Source organism: Bombus pyrosoma, linkage group LG4 (genome assembly GCF_014825855.1).
Source record: "Bombus pyrosoma isolate SC7728 linkage group LG4, ASM1482585v1, whole genome shotgun sequence".
Lineage (NCBI taxonomy): Eukaryota > Metazoa > Arthropoda > Insecta > Hymenoptera > Apidae > Bombus > Bombus pyrosoma.
In genome coordinates this window covers 7,495,336-7,517,808 of record NC_057773.1, presented here as the reverse complement: position 1 = coordinate 7,517,808, position 22,473 = coordinate 7,495,336, and the positions used below count along the sequence as shown (strand labels likewise).

General features: G+C 34.3%; 1 protein-coding gene across 1 annotated transcript in view; it reads left to right on the top strand.

The window, feature by feature from the left end:
• The window catches only part of LOC122566444 (protein timeless homolog), a 247,359-nt gene that overhangs the window by 58,525 nt on the left and 166,361 nt on the right, over window positions 1-22,473 (top strand). The window lies entirely within an intron of this gene.

Genomic DNA, 22,473 nt, shown 5'->3' with positions numbered 1-22,473 from the left:
TTCGCTTTGCTGATATAATCCTACTTAGACGAGAATGATTGAATAGAGTACTTGGAACGAAAGGACAAGGAGATTTACTGTCAACTAATTTCACATTCTCTGACATGTTGTCATTTTCAGTACTCCCTATGCATGTCAGTTAATTATTTTCTCGCTGAATTAAAATATATATTGAAATGTTGTTAAAAATAACAAGTTGATGACAAATATTTTGTTCTCTATTATATTTTTCAAAAAGCTTGTTGCCATTTATTCTTACGATATGAATAGGATATGTTGACAATAAATAAATTCTCTCCGTGGTAAATTTTATAAATTATTTTAATGACTCGGTTTGTGCATTTAGACATTAAGAGTTGGTCGAATTTTTTTTTGACGAAATTCTGTAATTTTGATCTAAAAATACGACACAATATTATATTCAAATTATATTTGCATTTAAGTAGGCAGTTGACCGTAAGGTGGTCATTTACCATCATTCAAAAATATCATTGCCGACACATTGAAAATTTTGGTGCGAAACAAATTCCGCACAAGTGTAATCATACTTACAAATTTCTGCTGCTAATTCTGGATTTTTGATATTTAAATGTGTGCGAAATGCTACATTACAGTTTCCAGTCGAAAGCTTCAAAATTCGTACAAATTCAAAATTCAAAATAAATTATAGAAACTGTGCACTTTGAACGAATGAATACTCTATTCTGTGACGTTACTACTGGCTTGAAAATGCGATTTTTTTTTTTTTAGTCGTTGACTTCTAGTCACTCCTAATGTGACCATAGCATTAAGATAACTGTAGCGTTTGTTATCAAACTTGTTTGAGCACAGTTGCTTGCTCTCAGCTTTCTCTGAGAAATCACTTTGTACCTGTGAATTCTCTGCTTTCACTTATGTCTTCAAACTGGTTTGTGATATTGTTTCTACCTATTCAATTCAACGACAAGTCGAATTGAGTCATATGGCTACAGGATGCTTTCATGAAACTTGCAGCAGGAAGCCCACTCTTAATCCTGCTATTTCCTTTTAGCCATTTTCAGTTCTATAACGACAAAATTGTATTTCTGTAACGTTAAACTCAAGGTTCAAGAAAATATGAAAACTGTCTTATTAGTATGCAAGAAAATGAAAGCAAAATTAAGATATTAAAATACGAGGGTGATCAAGTACAGGAAATAATTTAAAAAATTATAATACTTAGGAGAAATTCTGCTTGCTGGCATATACATAGCAGTAAGTTACATATTTGTACTTATCATTGAACATACGTCACAAACAACTATTTTGTTAATAATAAAAACGTTTAAGTAATTCCAAGTAATTTCTTCGCATCTGAGATAACATATCGAAATAAAGGAAAAATGAAACAAGAATTGGCGAGAAGGAACTGCTAATAGTACGGTCTGGTGATCGTATCGTGCTTTAATTTTACTCTTTTGCCAAAAGACGTGTCATATTCTCTTTAATGCAACTGTCTGGACGTAAATGGTCGGAAACCACGTTTCTAACAAGTCCAGCACATATGTATATGTATATTTCGTACATAAAGACTGTACAGATATCCTTAGGTATCCATACATGAGCGCAACGCGCCAGCAAGCAGAATTTCGACTACCATAAATTAGTTTCTCCGCGTCTCTAATCTCCTGGGAATTACTGTTCTACTTGCCGGACTTGTGGGGGCGATCGAACGTGATCTTGGAGTGGTTCCAGTACTCCTGATATTTCTGTTCGATTGGAGCAAACGATCACCAACGAAGTTAGCGTCGGTCATGGTTAAATACTTGAGCCAGTGGACTTAAAAGGTGGATTTTCTTGGTTCAAGCCTTGGTTGGCGAACCGTTTTACTCACGACTTCAACCGTGGATATCGGTGTCAAGAAATCGTTGAAAATTAAACGCTTATCAATCTATCAAAGCCAAAAATACACAGAGGTTGACGAAAGTATTCCAATACTTGCAAATATCTTTCACGAATGTATTATTTGTGTGATACAAAACATTCTGAAATTTCATTAGCGTTATTGCGAGATTCTATTATCACGATTATTGGATATATCGGATATTAATATCTGAAACAAATCTGAGAAAGAAGATCTGAGATTTACAAGATATTTAGTACGAAAATATATTTTGCAAAAATCACAATCAATTAGAAGAATATTTAAATATTATCCATTACAATAATGGATCTCAATATTCAGTGGAAGCATACATATTTAATATTACTGATTTAAGATGGCTATTCATGCTGTATATTAATTTTCTATTAAATATATGTTTGCAACAAATATCTTGTCGTTTCCTATATACATTTTCTGATCGGTTTCAAATTTTATCAATACTACCACGACGATCGTGTTTCTTTAGAGTTTCGATAAAAATGTTCTACATATGCATAGAACAACACATATAATCAAAATTTTCCATGGTAAATGTACAAATTTTTTCACGAACCAGTGTATGGTGCTGATTAAAAGAAGGCTCTAGCTTGATTAAACATCAATTTCATTCGTGAATTTATTGCTTGAAGATTTTCCATCGAGAAACCTATCTCTCGTGAAATATTTCCAAACATTTGCGATGAAACTTCGCTTATAGATGCATCTGTATGACGGATTCCTTCGTTTCCCCCGTGCAGCCAATATCCCAACGTTTACGATGCGTTTGGAAGCTTAGATTTATGGATTTCGCAGACTTAAGACGGTTCAGTTAACGACAATGCTGTGTCTTGATAGCTCATTTCATACACGTTCCTGAGAGGTTTAGTTACAGGTAATAGGGGAAACTTGTAAACATATACCATTTACAGTGATTAAGTATTCGAATATTTGACACAGAAAACATTTATGAATATATATTATCTGCGTTATATGGAACTTTCTGAAATGTGGATCTTAATGAAGTGTCATATTGAAAAAATTTGGGATCGATCTGAAAATGTATAGAACAGAATTTACAAAACGTTTATTGCAAAGCGACATTTAGTAGAAAAACTAGTATTTATACTACAGTATCGTATACTATATTATTATATACTGTTGGATGACTGTTTGGATTTTTAAATATATTTATTAGCAATGAATTAATGATGAGATTGTAAAGTATACCCCACAGAAAGATACGATACAAATCCTATAACTAAATATGTCGAGTACATATACTTTTACTGTCGTGAGCAATAGATGTAATACTTTATACAGTATGAGTTTTTAGATACAACTTTAAATCGTCGTATTATTGGAGAATTGTGAATTAGCCGTCTGTGTGTTTGTTTATTTCTTCATTAAGTGTTGTTGAGTAAAATATGTATCGATATTTCAGAACACAGGCTAACTCATTGAGAAAATATGTTACTACCTTAATAAGTGTAGCTGTCCAATGGAAACGTGCCAAGAGCAACGAAACGTTGTTTATCTGGAGCTTCCGTTTCCGCTATAATGCTTATTTTCTTTCCCCCTAATATTCTATAAAGAATTTGATTTCAGGCGATACAAGAGAAAAGTACGAGGTTATGTTACTTATTGTTAACTTTGAACATTAATTGTGGACATATACTTGAGTTTCTCGGTTTAGAAGGTAAAAACCTACTTCAGTAGACTTGGAACCAAAAAGAAAAGAAGTTAGATATTAAATACGTATGTGTTTCGAATAGAGTTCGATGCACTGTTAAGATGAATCTTGCATTAACAGCTAAGAGTTAATGTATTTAAATGCTGCATAATATTAAAGCGACTGAGATTGTAAAATATTACTATATCTAAATATATTTGTGTCGATAGCAACATTAATAACGACATGTCTAAAATCAAAGCTGTTCCATTTGTTAGGATTTTGATTATGCATCCATTAGAAAGATAATTAATTGAGGAATATACTCTATATATATACATTATAACTGTTGCACGTCCTGCGTGATTACGTTCCACGTTTAATTTGCATAATTCAATTACTTAACCTGATGTATCTTTGTGTACCTATAATTTTGCTAATTCGAATCCGAATTGAAGTTGTCTGAAAATACATTTCTTTATAGAAACAGATTCAATACATATGTATAATAACAAAGTTGGCATGGAATTCGGAAAACAGAGCGTAATATTATTCCTTTTTCTTCGCTTTCCTAGTTTGCATTTATGGGTGCCATTGCGTTTGAAAAGCTCTTCAGCCTCACTTCCATGATCGCAGCCGAATATGCTGGAAAACACAAGGTATCAGAGTAGAATAACTGAATCAAGATTTATCCCGGTATTATCGGTCCGTTCGAAACAAACGATTCGATGACGAGCGCAAACGCTGACTTCAAACACATCCGTTCGATTAAGTGCTCTGTAAATTGACCTGAAAATCCACGTCACTTTAAAGCCGGCAGTTGCGAACGATGATTTAATCGCTCGAAATGGTCATACACTGGCATTTTTGATGCGACAATTTCACAATCACTCGAAACCCTTGGCCACCTGGTATGTTGAGAAATGTTTGAGATGAATTCTGATACGACGAGTATGCTCCAGAAGGATCATTGTTTTTTCGATGCTTAAAGAAATCATTTGGCTGGTGTATTACTCTGCAAATACTCTCGTAATGGTCGCGTAGTTAAAAGAATTTCTGATATTTGAATATGGAAAAACGAAGTTGTACGAATTCAATAGAATTTTTATTACAATATTTTGTAAAGATCGGTACGAGGAGTATAATAATATTTTTGAAAATTTCATTTGGGACAATGAATAATGCTAGTAAATAATATTGTATTGAAACGTATCGTAATAATAAAGCGATATTTTCATAATTATCATTGTTTATTGTTGCCATTATTGAATGATCTAATGTATAAAATAATTATTTGTGGATGTGTTATTTGTTTTTACAAATTTTTATTTTCGAAACGGAGTTAGTTACGGTCATTTGCATTTGATATCACGTTTCTTTTAAAAAGTATGTTTCGAACGTTTCAAATTTCAATGTTTCAGATTGAAATTGGAAAGATTGGAAACTTTATACAGTAAGTATGCATTTTGTGATGAAATAAAATGCTGTTTTAAATGTATGTAACATATGATACGATAGTGTGCATACACTGTCGTTTGGTTCTAAATGTGGATTTTAATGAGCCCAAAAATTTCATAAAATATATTCAAGGAATATAAAAAATGGCGAGGTCCTATCATTTTACTAAATTACACTTTAGTCTTGCCGTAATGATTCATAGAAAACAAAAGGCTCTAATTATTTTCAGCAACGTATTTCTACTTTTATTGTGTGGAATTCATATTAATAATATGCAAGCGTATTTTGAGGTTGTAGATTGCAAAATTGTTAATACGAATAATTTCAAAATTAATAGAAATGAAAGAAACATTCAATACAAAAATTACTCGGAATAAGATATATATGTATTATTAATTAGCATTTTCTGTGAAAGAATACAATGTTGGAAATCTTTAGATCCTTTAATCTTTATCACAAACAATACGATATTAAATTACGATTCACCCCACTTTTTAAGGTAACAAAATAAAATGCAAATTAAAAATTTCATTCGCGGAACAAGTACATACTCTCATCTATCTGAAAAAGTTCAGTTCACAAGTTGAGTTCAGTGAACAAGCAACATATCAATATATACATGTAGATGTCTTAAGAATACATGTAAATAAAATGTCTTCGTCGATCAATTTGAACATAGTTGATTCGGCGAATCAAGAGTTAATCGCGAAATCGGTCGATATGTAATAAGAGGATTCTGTACCGAATTATACCTGTAGTTGTACTACCGGTCCAAAGTTCGTGGATAATTGGATTTTCACAAGTTTCCCTGACTAAATTCAGGCTTGTTAGATTTCCAGCGCTCATAACGTAATAACGATGATAATTGCTTCAATTCTAAGAACTGCGTAATCATCAGCGGAAGGATATAATTGAACATAAGGGGTCGTAGCAATAATATGTAATAAAATTCTTTCCTTTCGAGGATATTTCGATTGTTATGATTCCGTAATTTCGAGGGTTGATCCTTCAAAGAGCTTCGAACTTCGAACAATTTGTTAGAACGTTCGATTTATTGTCATGTGATTGCTCGAAGACATTGTAGTCGTATCGTTGAAATTGCTCGGTTATTCCACAGTTTTAATTCTCGTTATACGACGTTTCACGAGCGTACGTGAAATTTCGACATAAATTAACAGAAATTAGTAACAATTCACAGACTCGACGCTTTGGTCCGTGCAGCTCGTGGCCAATTAACCGAGGTTCATCAGACGCGGCACGGACGACGCGGCAGGAGCAAGCGAGTCGTCGCGCTGCGACTCTCAGTCGGCGAACAACTCCGTACACGTTGGTCGGTCAGCGGGAGGCGGTATATAAAATTAACAATTTCGTCCGGGCGAACTCGGAGTTTCGCGGTTCCGTTGTGCCCTCGGACGGAGGAAGGGAATCAGGGAATGCGAGGTTTAGCCGAAGCCGTGTGCCGTTCGAGCGAGCGGACACAGACGAACGGAGAGAAAAAGAGGGCGGATTTCGGTAGTGTCGCTTGATAAGGGAAATCTTTCGAGGCTGCGGCACCGAGCGACGTGTAATTTCGCCGAAATAGAGGACGGAATCCTGGTGGGTACTGGCCGTACCGGTTACAAAGTTACTTTTACGATAGCGCCGACCGAATGTAAATGGGAACAGCGTCAGAAAGACTAAAGGAGAAAACCGGAACGACGGAAAGAGAGAGTGGTTGGTGTCGGGAAAAGGGTGAAACGAGGGAAAGAGTGAATGGAAACGTGCCACGAAAGGGTGAGAGGAAACGGGGAAATAGGAAGGAGAAGAATAGTTAGATAGGGAGTTTGAGGGTATCGGAGAGAGAGAGAGGAAAGAGAGAGAGAGAGAGAGAGAGAAAGAGAGAGAGAGAGAGAGTGAGAGGAAAGGAAGTGGTGGGTGGAAGTAAAGGGGGATGAGACTGTCGGAGTTTGTAATTGCAGCGGCTTTAACGCGCTGCTGATGGCCGATGGCACCCGGGACTGGGGTAATGGTCTGCACCAAATGTCTCTTCTTGCTAGGGAGTGGAGACGTCGAGGAAACCCGAAGAAACGAGGGAAACGGTATTCTAGAAGACACCGAGCAAGAGGGCCACGTAGATTCGCCGTCTTTCTCTCTTGCTACCGGCAACCTTCTCTCGGATCGTTCCCTTCTCTGATGTCGCAGATGTCGACATCAACCGATATATTTCTTTGCTCTTCCTCCCACCTCGTCACCGCCGTACCCACTATTCAACTCTTCGCTCTCATCCACCTCTGATCAGGATACAGGTCGATACGCGTGCAATGATGCTTCTAGTCGGGTAAATATTTAAACGAGGACAATGCTTCTGGTTGAAATCCATTGGCAAAGTTCAAATGATTCCGGATTTAGAACAATTTTAGCTGATATTCCTTCGTTGGAAATTTACCGGATTAAACAAAAAATAACGTGTTCCCTATTTTGTACGATATTCCCGGTATTTTCTCCATCACTGCTTCATCGCATTTTCCTATTTTCAACGAATTTTAATGATTTTCCATTGTTTGATTCTTGACCCCGTTTTGAGGTACGAGAGAAGAGAAATGTTCGTTACGCCATTATCGACATACGCTTGCAGTTTTCGGATGTTCTCTTCAAGTATTGGGAAAATCGTCCTTTAAAAATAATGATTTTACGAATGTACGTTCTTAGAATCTTTTGCGCTTTTTGTTTTTGTGAAAAATAGAAGTAGGTTTCAATGTAGAATGTTACTTAATGGTTATTATATCTTAATATCTATAATTATTTTAACGTGGGAAATATTTTAAATAATGCTCTATTCTAGATCATACGAAAAAAGACTTCGATACTACTTATTTTATCTACGACTCAATTTTCAATCCATAATTGTATTTGAAACACAACACAATCACAAACGAAGTCTAAATGGGATTTACTTTCTGATTGAAATATTTCTACAATGTTTTGAACATACACTCTGGAGGATATCAAATTTACAACACCTGTCTTAAAGAAGAATTTGCGATTTCGATGATAAACTAATTTTATTTAATAATAAAAAAATATTTTATAATCCTTATCATCAGTTGAATAGTATTTAGCAGAAACGCCAGTTATTTTATAATAACTATATAATAATTATATTTATATATAATATTAATTCCAAATAATAATTATGTAACATGTTTCAAACATGAAAAACCAATATTTATGATTTTAATAATACAACAATTTTATCTAATGATATAAAATCCTTCTATAATCTTTATTATCATTTGAACAATATCTTGGGAGAAATGTCAGTCATCGAACACACTACGAGTCACTTAACGTCCAAACATTTACACAGATTCTCTCTCAATCTCGAAGAGAAAATGTATCTACTGTGGCAGGCAAGTTGTAGTATATTCACGTACAAGTACTAGTTAACGTAGAAGAAGCTTACTGCTGTTTTTCACTGGCACTTAATCCACGATTAATTCAGTCTACCGTTTATACTGCCTCGACTCCGACAAGGTAAATATTTTTGGCCCGACAATTTTACCATCCGCGTTTGCAAACGCTTCCGAATAAAAAATACGACTCTTCCGCGTCATTTTAAAAATTCTGACTTCATCATAGAATTTATATACTTTCACGAGTGGCGTCAAAATTATCGAAGACGTCGAGACTTCCACACGAGTATACGTATAGCTCTAATTTCACCAATTAAATATTCAAGTGGTAATTTTAGTCGACAAATTCCTAATATACGTCGATGGCGTGTTTAAGAGTCTTCCTTGATATTCACGCGACTTGGTGAAGTAAGACTTCTTATCTAGAAAGTAGGACGTGCCAAGGGAGTGAGATGCGCAGTACAATTTTTTAAAATTCGTGTCAAGCACTATCGTGGTAGGAGTGCAGCAGAGCAAGACGCGATCCTGAACGATAATGTTCTAGCACCGAAAGTCCGAAGGCTTACAACGTAAGTTGGGAGGGACAGAAAATACGTATCACACTACGTTGCGCATCAAACTTTTGTCGCTGATATTGCACGATCCTGAAAATTGTATATTAGATTTTCCCAATTTCCAGTCGAATTTTTTGTCAAATCAGGATATTATTGTATTTGTAAGAAATCGTAACTGCACACATTTCCATATAAAGACTACGGAGGAATAATGTAAGATACAAGATTTTTCATACAGGAATTAATCTTACTCAAGGAATCTTTCTTAAAATTCATATAACATTCCATGTAAATTTCATATACACTGTATATGCAGCAATATATTATTTATTCTAAAGATCTGTTCTATTATATATCTTCAAGTTTCACAAATTCTGCCGTACAATATCGCGCAAGCACCAGTATAATTAACAAAAAGATGATAGTACATGAAGAAATAAATATGGAATGTTTTTGTTCGCTGTTTCGTTTTCGAGAAATTCGAGATTAAAAATTCGTTCAATACTTCTGTATTTGGCCGTTTCTCTATGATGAATTTCATCGTACAGTTTTTATTTCGATAATGTGCAAGATTGGGTATCTTCATTAAATAAATTGCTTAAAACTTATATATTTTGGATTATCCTTTGGATTATCGTACAGACGAGAAGCCTCAAATTTAGCATATATCTTTTTAAGACATAAAATGTAAAACTATTTCGGTAGAAATCATAAATTTGTTTTATTTGCCCTTAAATCAATATATAAAATACAGTGTATTAAATTTTTATCGAGAAAATAATCCTTGAAGGATCCGTTTTCGAAGAATAATTGAGCTTCGTTAAACGTTCATTGCGTATAATGGAAGGATTTGCCGAGCATTTATAGGTATCCATAACAACGAAAGGATTAATGACTTGACTTGTATTTCGCTTATCTTTAGCCGTGATGAGATTATAGATTGTTATTTGCAAAATAATCGAATACCAATCAGGATTGATAGCGTATGACGAGGTAATTTATCAAGCTTCTGTAGCTATTCATAGTAAACGAACGCTTATGGGGGCTTATAACAATGAAACAGTTGATTTCTAAAGATTTAAATGAACGATCATAAAAATATGTACAGTTTGAAGAATTATTGTTTTCCGCCATTGTATGGAATCTAAGTGGACCGAAGTAGAAATTGTTATGCAAAAGGCAAATGACATAGTGCAGTTTGATTTTCATTCCAAGTTTTATTTGTGAATAACAGCTTTCATATCGTACAGCTGTAATGGAAAGTGGAAAAGCAGAAGAAAAACTATTCGCTGCGTCGGGTGATTATAAACAAACAAACAAAAAAAAAAAGAATGAAAAATTGTCGACTCTTATGTAGAATATTTTTTAGTACCATTTGCGTGCCAAATATACAAAATCCTATAGTTACATGTAGACTTTCGTGACTAACTGTAGGTAGGTACTTACCGGATCAGCTGATGGATGCGAAACACCATAACGTAGCTATCTAAATTCTACATCGCGGAAGGCCTTCGTTATTTCTGGTTTCCTATTTATATTCGTCTGTATGTACATTTTCCAACGTGTCTGGTCTGAAACAAGGCACTCGGCCGCTGTTGAGGAGGGAACTGAAGCGGATGCGAATGGTTGTTCTTTTCCATGCTGGAAATGGATATGCTCGCGTATTCTTCTTTGGAACGGTCTCCATTTCGTTTCGGTAGTACAGCAGCAGCAAAGTCTTATGTCACAGTTATCCTCTATCCGGTTTAATGTTCATTTCGCAACCGAGATAACGCTTTATCTTCGTACTGACGTGCAGAAATCCGTGGTTCAGAAGATTTTTGGCGTTCGGCTATGTCACATTTATACATGCATTCATAGGTTATAAGTCACAGTGGGGCTCTCTGAAGTGATCGAAACAGTATTTTGAGGCTTCGTATACATTTAGCATGTTTTACGTCTCGTAGTTTCCTATTTTGCTATATAAAATTAAAGCTTGTCATATTTCTATGTCGAATCACTTTCTACTTGCTAATACCCAGTAGATCTTTCCGAGATGGTTGTAAATTAATTTTTTACCTGCATAAATCCAAATAGTTCTACACGTATTATTTTCTTAATGTAGAAAGTTGATTGCGTGATGCAATATGCTCGCAAATGTATTTCTTTCTTTGTCTTTTTTCCTTCTTTTGGCATTAAAGAAAAGAAACATTTGAGAAGCCTTTTCATCATTCATAGAATAGCAAGTGTAACAAAAGTGGTGTAAAAGTATAAGGGTGCTTTATTTAAAGCTTTGACATCAAAAGCTCAGACATGTTGGAAGCAGCTGGTCACTATAGTTTATTTCGTGTAAGATAATATTACAAGCATGCAATATTTTCGAAACTTTCTAATGTTCAGAATCACGTTTAACTATTCACATAAAGTCATTGAACCTGAAAAAAGAATGAAATCCATATTTGTAATGGTTTTCGGAAAAAATAACTTGGGTAATAATAACTTATTTATTACAAATTTTGTATAAAGGTTGCCAATAGAAACATATTTTGTTCCAAATCAATTTTATCCCGAAATAATTTTAAGCATATGTGTATTAATTCATTTACTTTACTATTTTGTCGATTATTTTCAATTCATCGAAGATGTATTGGATCTCTATCGCTTGAATTCTGAAATTACCTGATAAACCTATAAATTTCCCTAACGTATATTGTTTTCATAAAAACTTTTGTTTTAAAAATGAATGATTCCAAGTGTATTGGTGAATTAATAAATTTTAATAATTACGTAACGTATATGTAAATATATGAAAAATAATATTTACATATTAATTACAATTTTAATATTCATCAAGGCAATTGCATTAATATAATCATACGTAATGTAGTGTAATCCTAAATTTATTCGAATTTGTAATTCAATGTTTAAATCTGTTGCTATTATACACTAGGAAAATTTAATAAGGCACATTATCGTGTTTGAAGAAGGGACGAATGATTACGAGATAACGAGATAGGACTTTATCGGATAAAGACCGTTTGATTTGTGAGTTGGAAAGTCATGACGGAAGTTATCGGCTGTACGTGTTCAAATGGTAGAAAGTTCGAATATCAATGGCGCGATTAATCAAAACCCCGTTATAAATGCCGCATTTTTTCAAGGAGAGCAAAGGACGCGACATTATTCCTAGATAAATTTTTGTTTTCGTCTTCTTTTTCCTTTTCGTTTTTAAGAAATGCAAATACGAGCGAGAATATACAGTGCACTAACTCCTAAAGATTTAGGGATGTCGTTAGCGTCAGGGTAACATTTGCATTTTCTATGTTTTACCGGGGTATCTTATATTCGAAGTGTTTCGGAGCTTGGTCAGATATTACGCAGCGTGACAAAGATCTGATGAATCTAGGTCGGCGCAGCAATAAAGAAATAGCACTTTCCTTGGTATTTTAAATTTCAAATTATTGCCTGTTCCGCAGGTTACAAATAAAATGCTTCCTTTCTTTCATCTCGGACACTCATCTCCTTCAAATATAAAAACTGACCCCGTGGGATTATAATAGAAATCTTTATTAAATGAAAAATATCCAAGAAATGTCTTTTCTTTTTTAAATAATACAAGGAACTAATAAAGGAGTAGCATTTCTACAGAATAAAAACCTTTTATCTATAAATATATAATATCTTTTGGTATGCCCAAAAATGAGTGAATTACTTTATACAAAATATTTCAATGAAGTAATTTTATACAAAGGATGAAAATCAAAAATATGAAAGAACATTTTCCCGTATAGGACTTTATTTTGGGGAAACTTGATTTAAAATATTTTTCTAATATATCTGTATCTAACATGCAGTCATTCACGAAAGTCGTTATAGAGGCAAAAAGAAAGAATTTCATTATAAGCGTGTGAGAAGATATTGTTATCCGAACAAAGTGCTGCAAATTTTCACTGCAAAGTTAATGAGTTCCAGATTAGAACAATTAATTATTTTATTACCTTACTTACTTTATAATATACGCATTATAAATTCAAGTAAAAGTATATCGTTTTTCTGCGATGTTATATACGCTTCATTTAAGTAAACGTCTTGTGGTTGATTATTGCAACACAATGAATTTTCTTATACATTAATATCTCTGCTTATGTTCGCATTCATTGCATAGAATAGCGAAAAATACCCAATAAAACGAAATATTTATACAAGACAGAATTTAATATCCTATAACAAAGGAAATTTAACTTCATAGAAACCCCAGAATTATGAATCCGAACAGAATTACGCGTTCAACAGGATGGAAACATTTTCAGTCACTTCTAGAGCAGTGAAATGTATTGTGCGTGAACATTCTGTTTCACCGTGTGTTCTTTATTACCCAATACAAGCACCGCCAATATACATAAGTCAAATCTATAGCGAAACATACAGTAGTTAGCTGCATGGTTATACAGTATATCTTAGCATATCTGTATATCAGACAAATACTTAAAGTCAATCTTTTCCAAACCAAATATTGTTTTTCCTTTTTTTCTTTTGAAAATTTGGGTGAAGAATTTCATTCTATATTTTTCTTTTATTTTTTCGTATACAATCATTTCATTCTCGCACTTGTATCATAAATAACAGAATAATCTATATACGGTGTATAACTTCTCAATGCCTGGAATTAGATTTTTGTTGAAATAAATGAACTATAGATAAGTGGCAAGAAAGGTAGAACATTGGCATATTATTCAGAAACTTTTTGAAGTGACATTGGAACGAGAACGCTGGCGAATAATATTCGGCATTGAGTGTCATTGAAGCAGCATAAAAGATAAAGGAAACTGAATTTTTATGCGGCGACATTTTTATCGACGTAATAATGAAATGCATCAATTTTCTGCAATGAAAAGGATATAAATTTCAATATCCTTTTTCGAGATTGACCTCGTTCAACTGGTGAAATGCACTCTGAAACACAGCCGGGGATCTGTGATAGAGCTCTAATGTTCATCCCCCGGAAAAGCAGGTCTCCGGTTGTAATGATCCACGAATTCGATGTTCAAAGGATTGTAGATGCACCGTGCTACGTGATTGTAAGCCAACTCACTATGTGAATTCCATGAGTTCTAGGGTGCAAAGGCCGAAGCATATCGTAGTTCAGACAAATTTGATCTTTACTGGGGTTAGGTATTCCAACTGAATCTAAGAATCCTTGCATACCGTGTAAAGACAATGCAATTAACGTCATTAAGCTCGAATGAAATATTTGTTTCTGAGAAATGTTATTAAATATATTTTACTTAAAAGAAGAATCTATTATATTTAATGAAATAATTTTTGTAAATTAACTAAAGAAAACAACTCGTCAAAAATAAATGTAGCTAAAATTTTATTGTTGAATGAATTCATTATGTCTTATAGGTATTACACGATTTTGGTAAATGAGTAATATCGATAGTATAGTTGATATATGTAAATAAATCATCTCTGTAGTTGCTAACATCATTTTGCTACAAATACCAATTCTAGTAAATAGGGTGTTTTTTTCAATAATGTGAAATATATCGAAAATAATGGAAAGCAATGCAGGTTCGTACAAAAGAAATCTAGAAAAGGAATTATTCATCTATCTGAATCATTAAATGTTTCTTCTACAAAAGATATCATATTCGTTCATTTTTCATGTAACAACGACTGATTGAGGTTGATATAATTTATGGCTTCATTATATTTAGTTGAAATGGGGATATATCTTTTGAAAACGTTTGAACCACAAAGAACTGCATAATTTTAACAAACGTGTATCTCATATGCGCGCCTCGTTTGTTTGTAACAAATATTAACGTAATGTAAAGTAAAAATTGAAAAATCAGAATAAGCGTTAACAATCAGACCCTTTCCTTTTATTTTCTACATATTAATTCTATCTATATGTGAGATTTTTCTAAATCGTGGCCATCATTTACGAACGTCGTTTCATCGATAAACGAATACACTCGGTGGCAAAACGCATTTATAATTCAATTTACATGAAATGTTTTAAAGTCGACGAGTTGGTACACGTCTGGTATGGAGACCACGACAAATTGTTTAATGCAACAGGAAGCGTAAACTGAGGTAGAATAATAAAACTAGTGGAAAAGATCGGTATTTTATTTTTATGCATCAAAGCTATCGACGCGTTTTTAATTGAAATTCAAAGGACTACACGTTCAAAGGATATATTGTATTTCTGTGCGGATATAGGAAATCGTACGGTATATTGCTTTTAAACAGCATCGAACTCGATCGCCATAAAATTACAACAAATTCGTTATTACAATATTTCGTCAGTACACCGTATAGAATTCCAAATTTTTATTGGGAAAAATATTATGCTTGACATATACATATGGAATATTTTTCTCTCATGTTGTTATTTCCGATTTTCTTACTTGCTATGTTGAATAAATATTTTTTTGCTAACTCTTCGAAGATTATTTTCAGTCTTCTCACCTATATTAAATACGAGATACGTATCGTATAAAAGTTTCGAAGCTTCTCTCTAAGTATCCTTTTTCAGCTATATTTAGAATGTGTCTATTTTATTGGAATCATCCCATTTGAAAATTTTCGTTTATCACATCGCGATTACGTTCTGTATGTTTTCAGTCACATAGTTACATACAATCTTGTATCAAGAATTTAATTCTTGAAGCAAGCATTGCCACGTTAATCGTTATGCAAACCTGTAGTTATGGCATTGCAGTTGCTAATGAATGTAGCATATCGTTGAATCAACTGCAGCTGTACCCACGGAGTTTGCTTTTACGAACGAAGGGGTAGGAAGCAGTCAGTGTCTCGTGGGTGTTTCTGGACAGCCAAGATAGAGACAAGTACAAATGTTGCCAGAAATGAGTAAGGAATACGATGCTATCTAGGGGGTCATTTGATATCTCTGGATAAAGTAGGGACCATTGAAGTGATCCTGAAATAGAGGCGGAAGCGGAAGGAAGCCAAGGTTGCAAAGGGTGTATATCAAGGGTGCAGCTTTTTACTCGTGGCACTATTACATACCAGTATTTACACGTATATTGCGTAAACTTAGCTTCCCTTTTCATCTACGAAATCATAATGTACGGTTATATCGCTGGTATAATATCCTGCAAAAATTTCCTCCTTTGGTTTGCTGTGATAATGTAATATGCATAAATGCTTGATAAATCCGATGCCTTACTGGAATATATGTTAAATAGGAGTGGAAATTTTAAATAATCTATTTGCATAAAGCGACAGCAAAAGTATTCTACTTTATCGTCGTTATTTGGAAAATAAAAAATATATATTCTGGTATGTTTAATGTAATGGTATGTGATTATTTTATAATATTCTTAGAAGGAGGCGATAAATATTCTTAGAAGGAGATACAAAGAAAGAAATTATATTTCGTATGGAAGGCGTTGATTTTAATAGTTTTTTCTTAATCAACCACTCTGAAAGTATTTGACTATTTATAATAGTGTTCATTCGAATATCTATTATTTTTTAATAATCGTTACGTTTATCGACATCAATATATCCGGCACAATATCGTACACGTAAAAGCTTATTCATCGTGAATCATCGATTCCCAGAAATATTATTTCTTCCACAGCGTGTTATCCTCTAAATGTTTCTTTCTCAAATTGTCCGTAAATCTTTTTCACTCAACTTCTAATACATTTTTCATAGATACGTAGCGAGCATCAGATTCGATACGTAGAAATGATTGTTAATAATCGGGGAAACATGACACTGCCAATGGCAGGAACAGCCTCTGTGAGTATAGCGATACCTACTGAATTTAAAAAGTATGTGATTTCATGTGTACGATATATGACAGGAGACCAGCGCATCGAGTACAACCATTTTCGGTCGGAATGCCACGGTTCGGTCTTTTTCTTGGCTCGTTCCGCGATTTTCCTCTTTTCCGGGTTTCTGCGGATACTCTGAGTTCCGGTATTTTGCAGTTTTGCATCCTGACGCAACCAACGGAGGAATCCACAGAATTGAGAGCGACGCAAGTCGGCTGAATCGCGCTATTGAATATGGCCATGCGCCTCGTATCGAATTCCCAGGGCTCGGCATTATTTCTTCGTGCCAGCGAGTATGCATATTTGCTACCGGCGGAATATTTTTTTGTTTATACGATAGAAAATCGTAACGAGAGGGATACTTACATATCGGAATTCACCTCCATTTCCGTTCCAAATACGCCACGAATCTATTTTCTCGTTGGAATGGAACACGCATTCGCTATCGAGGAGATATCTTTTACCCTTCCCCTTCTTTAAGAACCGCTACTTCTGCACGGAACCGAGTCTTGCGAAAATCAGAGATGTATTCGATCTTTCCTACTATATATCGCTTATGTATTTTCTCCTTTTCCGTCTTTATATATGAAAGCGTATATTTACGTATAACCTTACTCTATTTCTCTTTCGTTTCTTTTAAAAATTTCTCCTACGAAACTAACTAAAGTAGCGTGTATAAAAGTAGTGTTTTATCCACATCAATCAATTGCTCAGTCAAATATTTTTCAGTGTGATTTTTCATGCATAGATCGGCTTCGTTTCTCTAATATCCATCAGTGGGTCCATATCTCGATTGATTCTCCAACCTGAGTAACATAAAATTTCATCCTTCCAACATTATGTTGTGTGCGTGTAAGTACTTTATACCGTTCGCCTCGTTACACGTCGAACGTTCGTTCCAAGAGGAACCGGAGATAGCTGTTGTTTCTTTCTTGCCCGCTCGTCCGCGATTTCCTGATTTTAGCGGTAGATTGGTCGAGAGCCATTTCGCGGTCGTTGGGTACTTGATGGATCTTTCGGGACACGTTCTCGGGGATTCCAGCGTGCACGACACACCACCTCTTCCTCTTCCACCTCCTCCTCCTCCTCCTCCTCCTCCTCCTCCTATCCACCGCCCAGTTTCTCGATTACGTTCGTCGTGATACAAGCCAGCCAAGCAACGTTGTAATTTTTGTCTGCGAGTGCTGCGAGCCATTGTTTTTCCACCGAGTCAACGGTCAGCGCGCCACTGCGAAGCTTTTATGCTACGCAAAAGCTTTATTCTTCGTACGTTTTAAAACGACCACAGCATTCGTCACCGTTGTAATTAACGACGCGGCACACTTTGCTATTTGCTTCTAATCAGGCTAATTGACGAATTGTAAGATTTAATCGTCCGGATGATTTGCGTTCAGTTTTTCGAAATGTTGAGGAGCGATCCACTGATCGATCGTTTTTCAAAATTGACAAGCATTGAGCTGTTGAAAAGCTGATTGGAAATTGCTATTAGGTTGATTAAAAACAAATCCTACGATTCTTTTTCTACATAGAATTTCTTGGCATCTTTCATCGTCAGGTCCAATTTCTCCATAGTTTTTAGGTTCTACAACGAATAAAATACTTAATGATTTTTTCAATTTTCAATCTTCTTCTAACACCCATTCTAACCTCGTTGATTTTCTTCCGTAAGGTAGGCCAGTCTAGTTCCTGGACAAATTCTGTACAACCATGGAACATGTAGACTCGTATGTAGTAACAAAAGAAGACAAGCTGACGTGACGTTCGAAGTTCTGCTGCCCTGTAACTCTCTTCACGTCCCATAAATCAAACGAATCTTTCCAATCGCGATCCAAATTTATAACATAATGTAAAACGACGTACACGATCAACGACAGAGATCTTTAACTGTAGAAGGAGAGAACTATACACAGCTCGATATAGCGTATCCTTTAGATTAATGGATTGTACGCTATGTCTATTACAGGTTAATGTTGCAAAGGCGAGCTTGAATTTTGAATGAGATGGGAATACGGAATAATCTCTCCCATTGTATGGTTGTTGATCCATTGAATCAAGAGCCACGCTAAGGTTGAAGTGCCTTCAGTTGGATTTCCGTACTTGGTATACGTTTTCTGCTTTGATTTTACACTCTCGTTTGGCTTAAACTTCATGCCAACCTGCAGTTTTCAAATTTTTATTTTAACGTTGCAAAGATATGTGTCTTTAAATTTATTGCTGCTCGTAATGCGATTGAAATTAGAATTATGTAGACTTTACTACCATAGATAGATAATAGATGTGTTGCGATGAAGGGTAAGGTTGACTTGACAATCTGGAAGGTGATTTATGACTTTACTGAGACCGCTACACGTTGAGGGGAATTTTACTGGCGTTGAAGACCTAATAGTTGGAAGCTTCATACGATCAAAGTTTAATTACGTACATCTGTATGATAAAATTTTCAATTTTGATATTAAAAAATCATGCGACCCTTTAACAGACTCTCTTCGACATTAGCTTGTCTTTTTGAAATATTTCTCTTCGTAGAAATAGCACAGTAAAACTTTCAGAACAAATCGTTCAACCTAATTAAGCAAACACTTTGTAAAGTTTACAAAGTAGGCAGTAATAATAGCAAACAATATTAATTACAATCTGAAATTTACACAGATTGTAATTAGATTGAAAGAAACGGTATTATAACAGGCAGTAAGCAACAAGTAATAACAAATAGTATTAATTACAACCTGGAATCTACATAAATTTAATCGGATTGTTATCTATTAGTTTCACAATCCGTTAATTATAAAATCCTCATTTCTCGTTGGAATGTGCCTGAAATATTTTTGCGCTATTTTAAGTGTCTTCATCTTGGATATAGCTCTTTTAGAATAGGAAGCGACGCGACGGAACGAAGGAAAGGAAGAGATTGAAACTTTTGGAACTCCGTTGCTTTTCTGAAATAAGTGAAACACTCGGGTTCTCCTTTATGAACAAGTTTCTGTTCTTTCTCACCGTTGCGTTCGTAGAAAACAGATATTCTTTTCCACCGCCTCCACATTTTTTATTCGGTACGTTGTGCTTTTTCACCCGGTCTCTCCTCGATATTTTACGAACTCGATTATTTACATTGGCTCGATACCACCAAGAGCATACTTTCTCCACGTACGAACATTTTACTTGTCAATAAGAACAGCTAGTGCGATAAAGGAACGCCATTTCTGTCTCATGATGTCCCAGTAACCAATTTTTGGAGCGAAGCTTTCTCAAGCAAATCTCTTTGTTGAATAAATTTGTTGTTTTACTTTTTGTTAGGTAGAAGGTTAAGTTATTTTTCAAACACGAATGGTAGATAGTCTACAGCCCATTTGATATAAATTATATTCAGACAAATACGTAAAAGATATTTATTATATCCAAATACTGAATCATATGAGTCTTTAATATTCCGTATCGGCAATAGTGTGTTGTTGTATTTATTTTTTAATAAATAGAAAAAAAACATCGAAAATTATTACGTATTCAGATTTCAGAGATAATTTTTAATCTTCCTCCTTAAAGGAACATATTTATATTGCTATATTAAATATCAGGAAATATTCTTTTCTGTCGTTTCTTTAGAGATCGATATGAATATATAGTATATATTTATTATATATATTTTGCAAAAATAATATAACAATAATAAGACAGTTAACAAATTTTTATGCATTTAGGTATGTTATATGCACTGCGTACCATTTTTATATCTGAAAGGATAAAGATTCGCGTCGTCCTCCTTTATGAAGCAAATACAGGAGTAGTTATTTGTAAGAGTTGAAAGAAGAAGGTTCGGTTCGTGAAAGGATAGCACAGAAATGGATGAATGACAAAAACATGCGATTTAAGGAAGACGATAAATCACTGGACAACGAATCCGCGGATTCGGATGTCCATCTATAATCAAAGATGAGCAAGTGCATGATTCCACAGATTCAAATGCATGCAAAAAATATGCTGATATAGCTGCAATATTCCAGTGTGGTCATTCTACGAATAAATCAACTTCCATGAAATGTTGAATAAATGAATATCACATCGTTTGACAAAGGAGATCATTTTGACGAACAACCGGCTAACCATTCGCAGCTTTTTATTTTCTCCGTTTGACGTTGATCTATTCATTGACCGCACTTTAACTCGAGCTGAAAAATTGATATACCTGCTACGATAATAACTGACTATCTGGTCAGTAATGTAAACGATTTCACTTTCAGAAATAATATCGGAATCGGATATTCGTCTAAGAGAGATCTTAATAACTATTCCATGAACCACCTGTAATATTCCTCTCGTTTAATCTGTTTATGTTATTAGTTTGCGAAAAGCGATAGAGCTTAGAATGAGGAAATGGTTTCAGAAAATGGTTTTCAAATAGTATGTAGTATAATAATATATAATAGAATAGTAGGAATGTTTTTCTATATTTTTAACTTGATTTTTTAAATAAAACTAGCAACTTACATCTACTTCGTTTGAATAATATGCTTACCACTCGTTTAAATAATATGCTTTTCATAGAAGATTATTAAGAGAATATTAAAAATCATTTCCTCTTTCATAGGATCTCATAGATCGCAGGTAATTTCGCTGACGCAAATGCTTCAAACGGCATCTTCTTTTTCATTGTCGGCTATTCATAGGAAATTCATCGGAATCATTTCAGTAGATCTTGAAGATTCCCTACGATCTTATCCTCTGTCGCCGATTAATCATTCCTGTTCCCGTTCCTGCCAGCATTTTTTATCTACGATATTTCCGACCCACCCCGTAACCGGTATTTTTCTTCTTCATCGTACCTACTTCTCGATTTGGCGTTTGTTTCGAGTTAATATCACGTTTAAATAATATGCTCTTCATGTGACGAAATTTTACATTGACCCTGAAATACATAATTTTCCTAAACATACTGAGACTCATTGATAAATATAAAATATAATTCTAAAGTCGATCTTAGACGTAAATTTTTTAATCTTTTCGAATAACGAAGCAGTTTCATACGATTTGCTCGAACGGGACAATTATCAATATCACTTTTGTTATCACGGCGTATTTAAAAAAATAATTTTATCGCATTATACACATTTTTCTAAATATAGAAACATTATTATTTTAACATACATATTTATAGATATGTAAAAGGAATAGTAAATGAAGAAATTGAAATGCAGAATATCTCTAATAATGAGAAGTTATTTCATTCCGATGAAACCATTATATACCTGGTGTGCGAATACAAAACGAATACTCAACGATCTAAAACTATGAAACAATCTGTTATTGTCGGTGTTTGATCGTCACTTGCAACTGTTGCCAACTGTGTATTTTGTTTCGTTACATTGAATGCACTTGAAGGAAACAACGTTTCCTACCGTGGAAATTGAATATGCTATACAAATCAATAAAAGTCGGCGCAATTCACTGTTCTCGTTATTTTATTTAGAGATACATCAGCTTTTCATGTTTGTAATTTTTGAAAGTTGTTAGGTGGCTGTAGCTGTTTGGTTCAATGGAAAAATACGTTTGTCGCTACTGCAACCACGGTAAAATCCACTGGGATAAAAACAAGCTATTGCTTGAATACAACTCCTTTCCCAGCTTCTTTTATTTTACGAAGGTAAATTCTACTTGTTTTTATGGTTCGGTTGTACTGCTTACGTGTGTTATCTGAGTTCCTAAGAGAATCGCTTCCTAAAAATAAAAA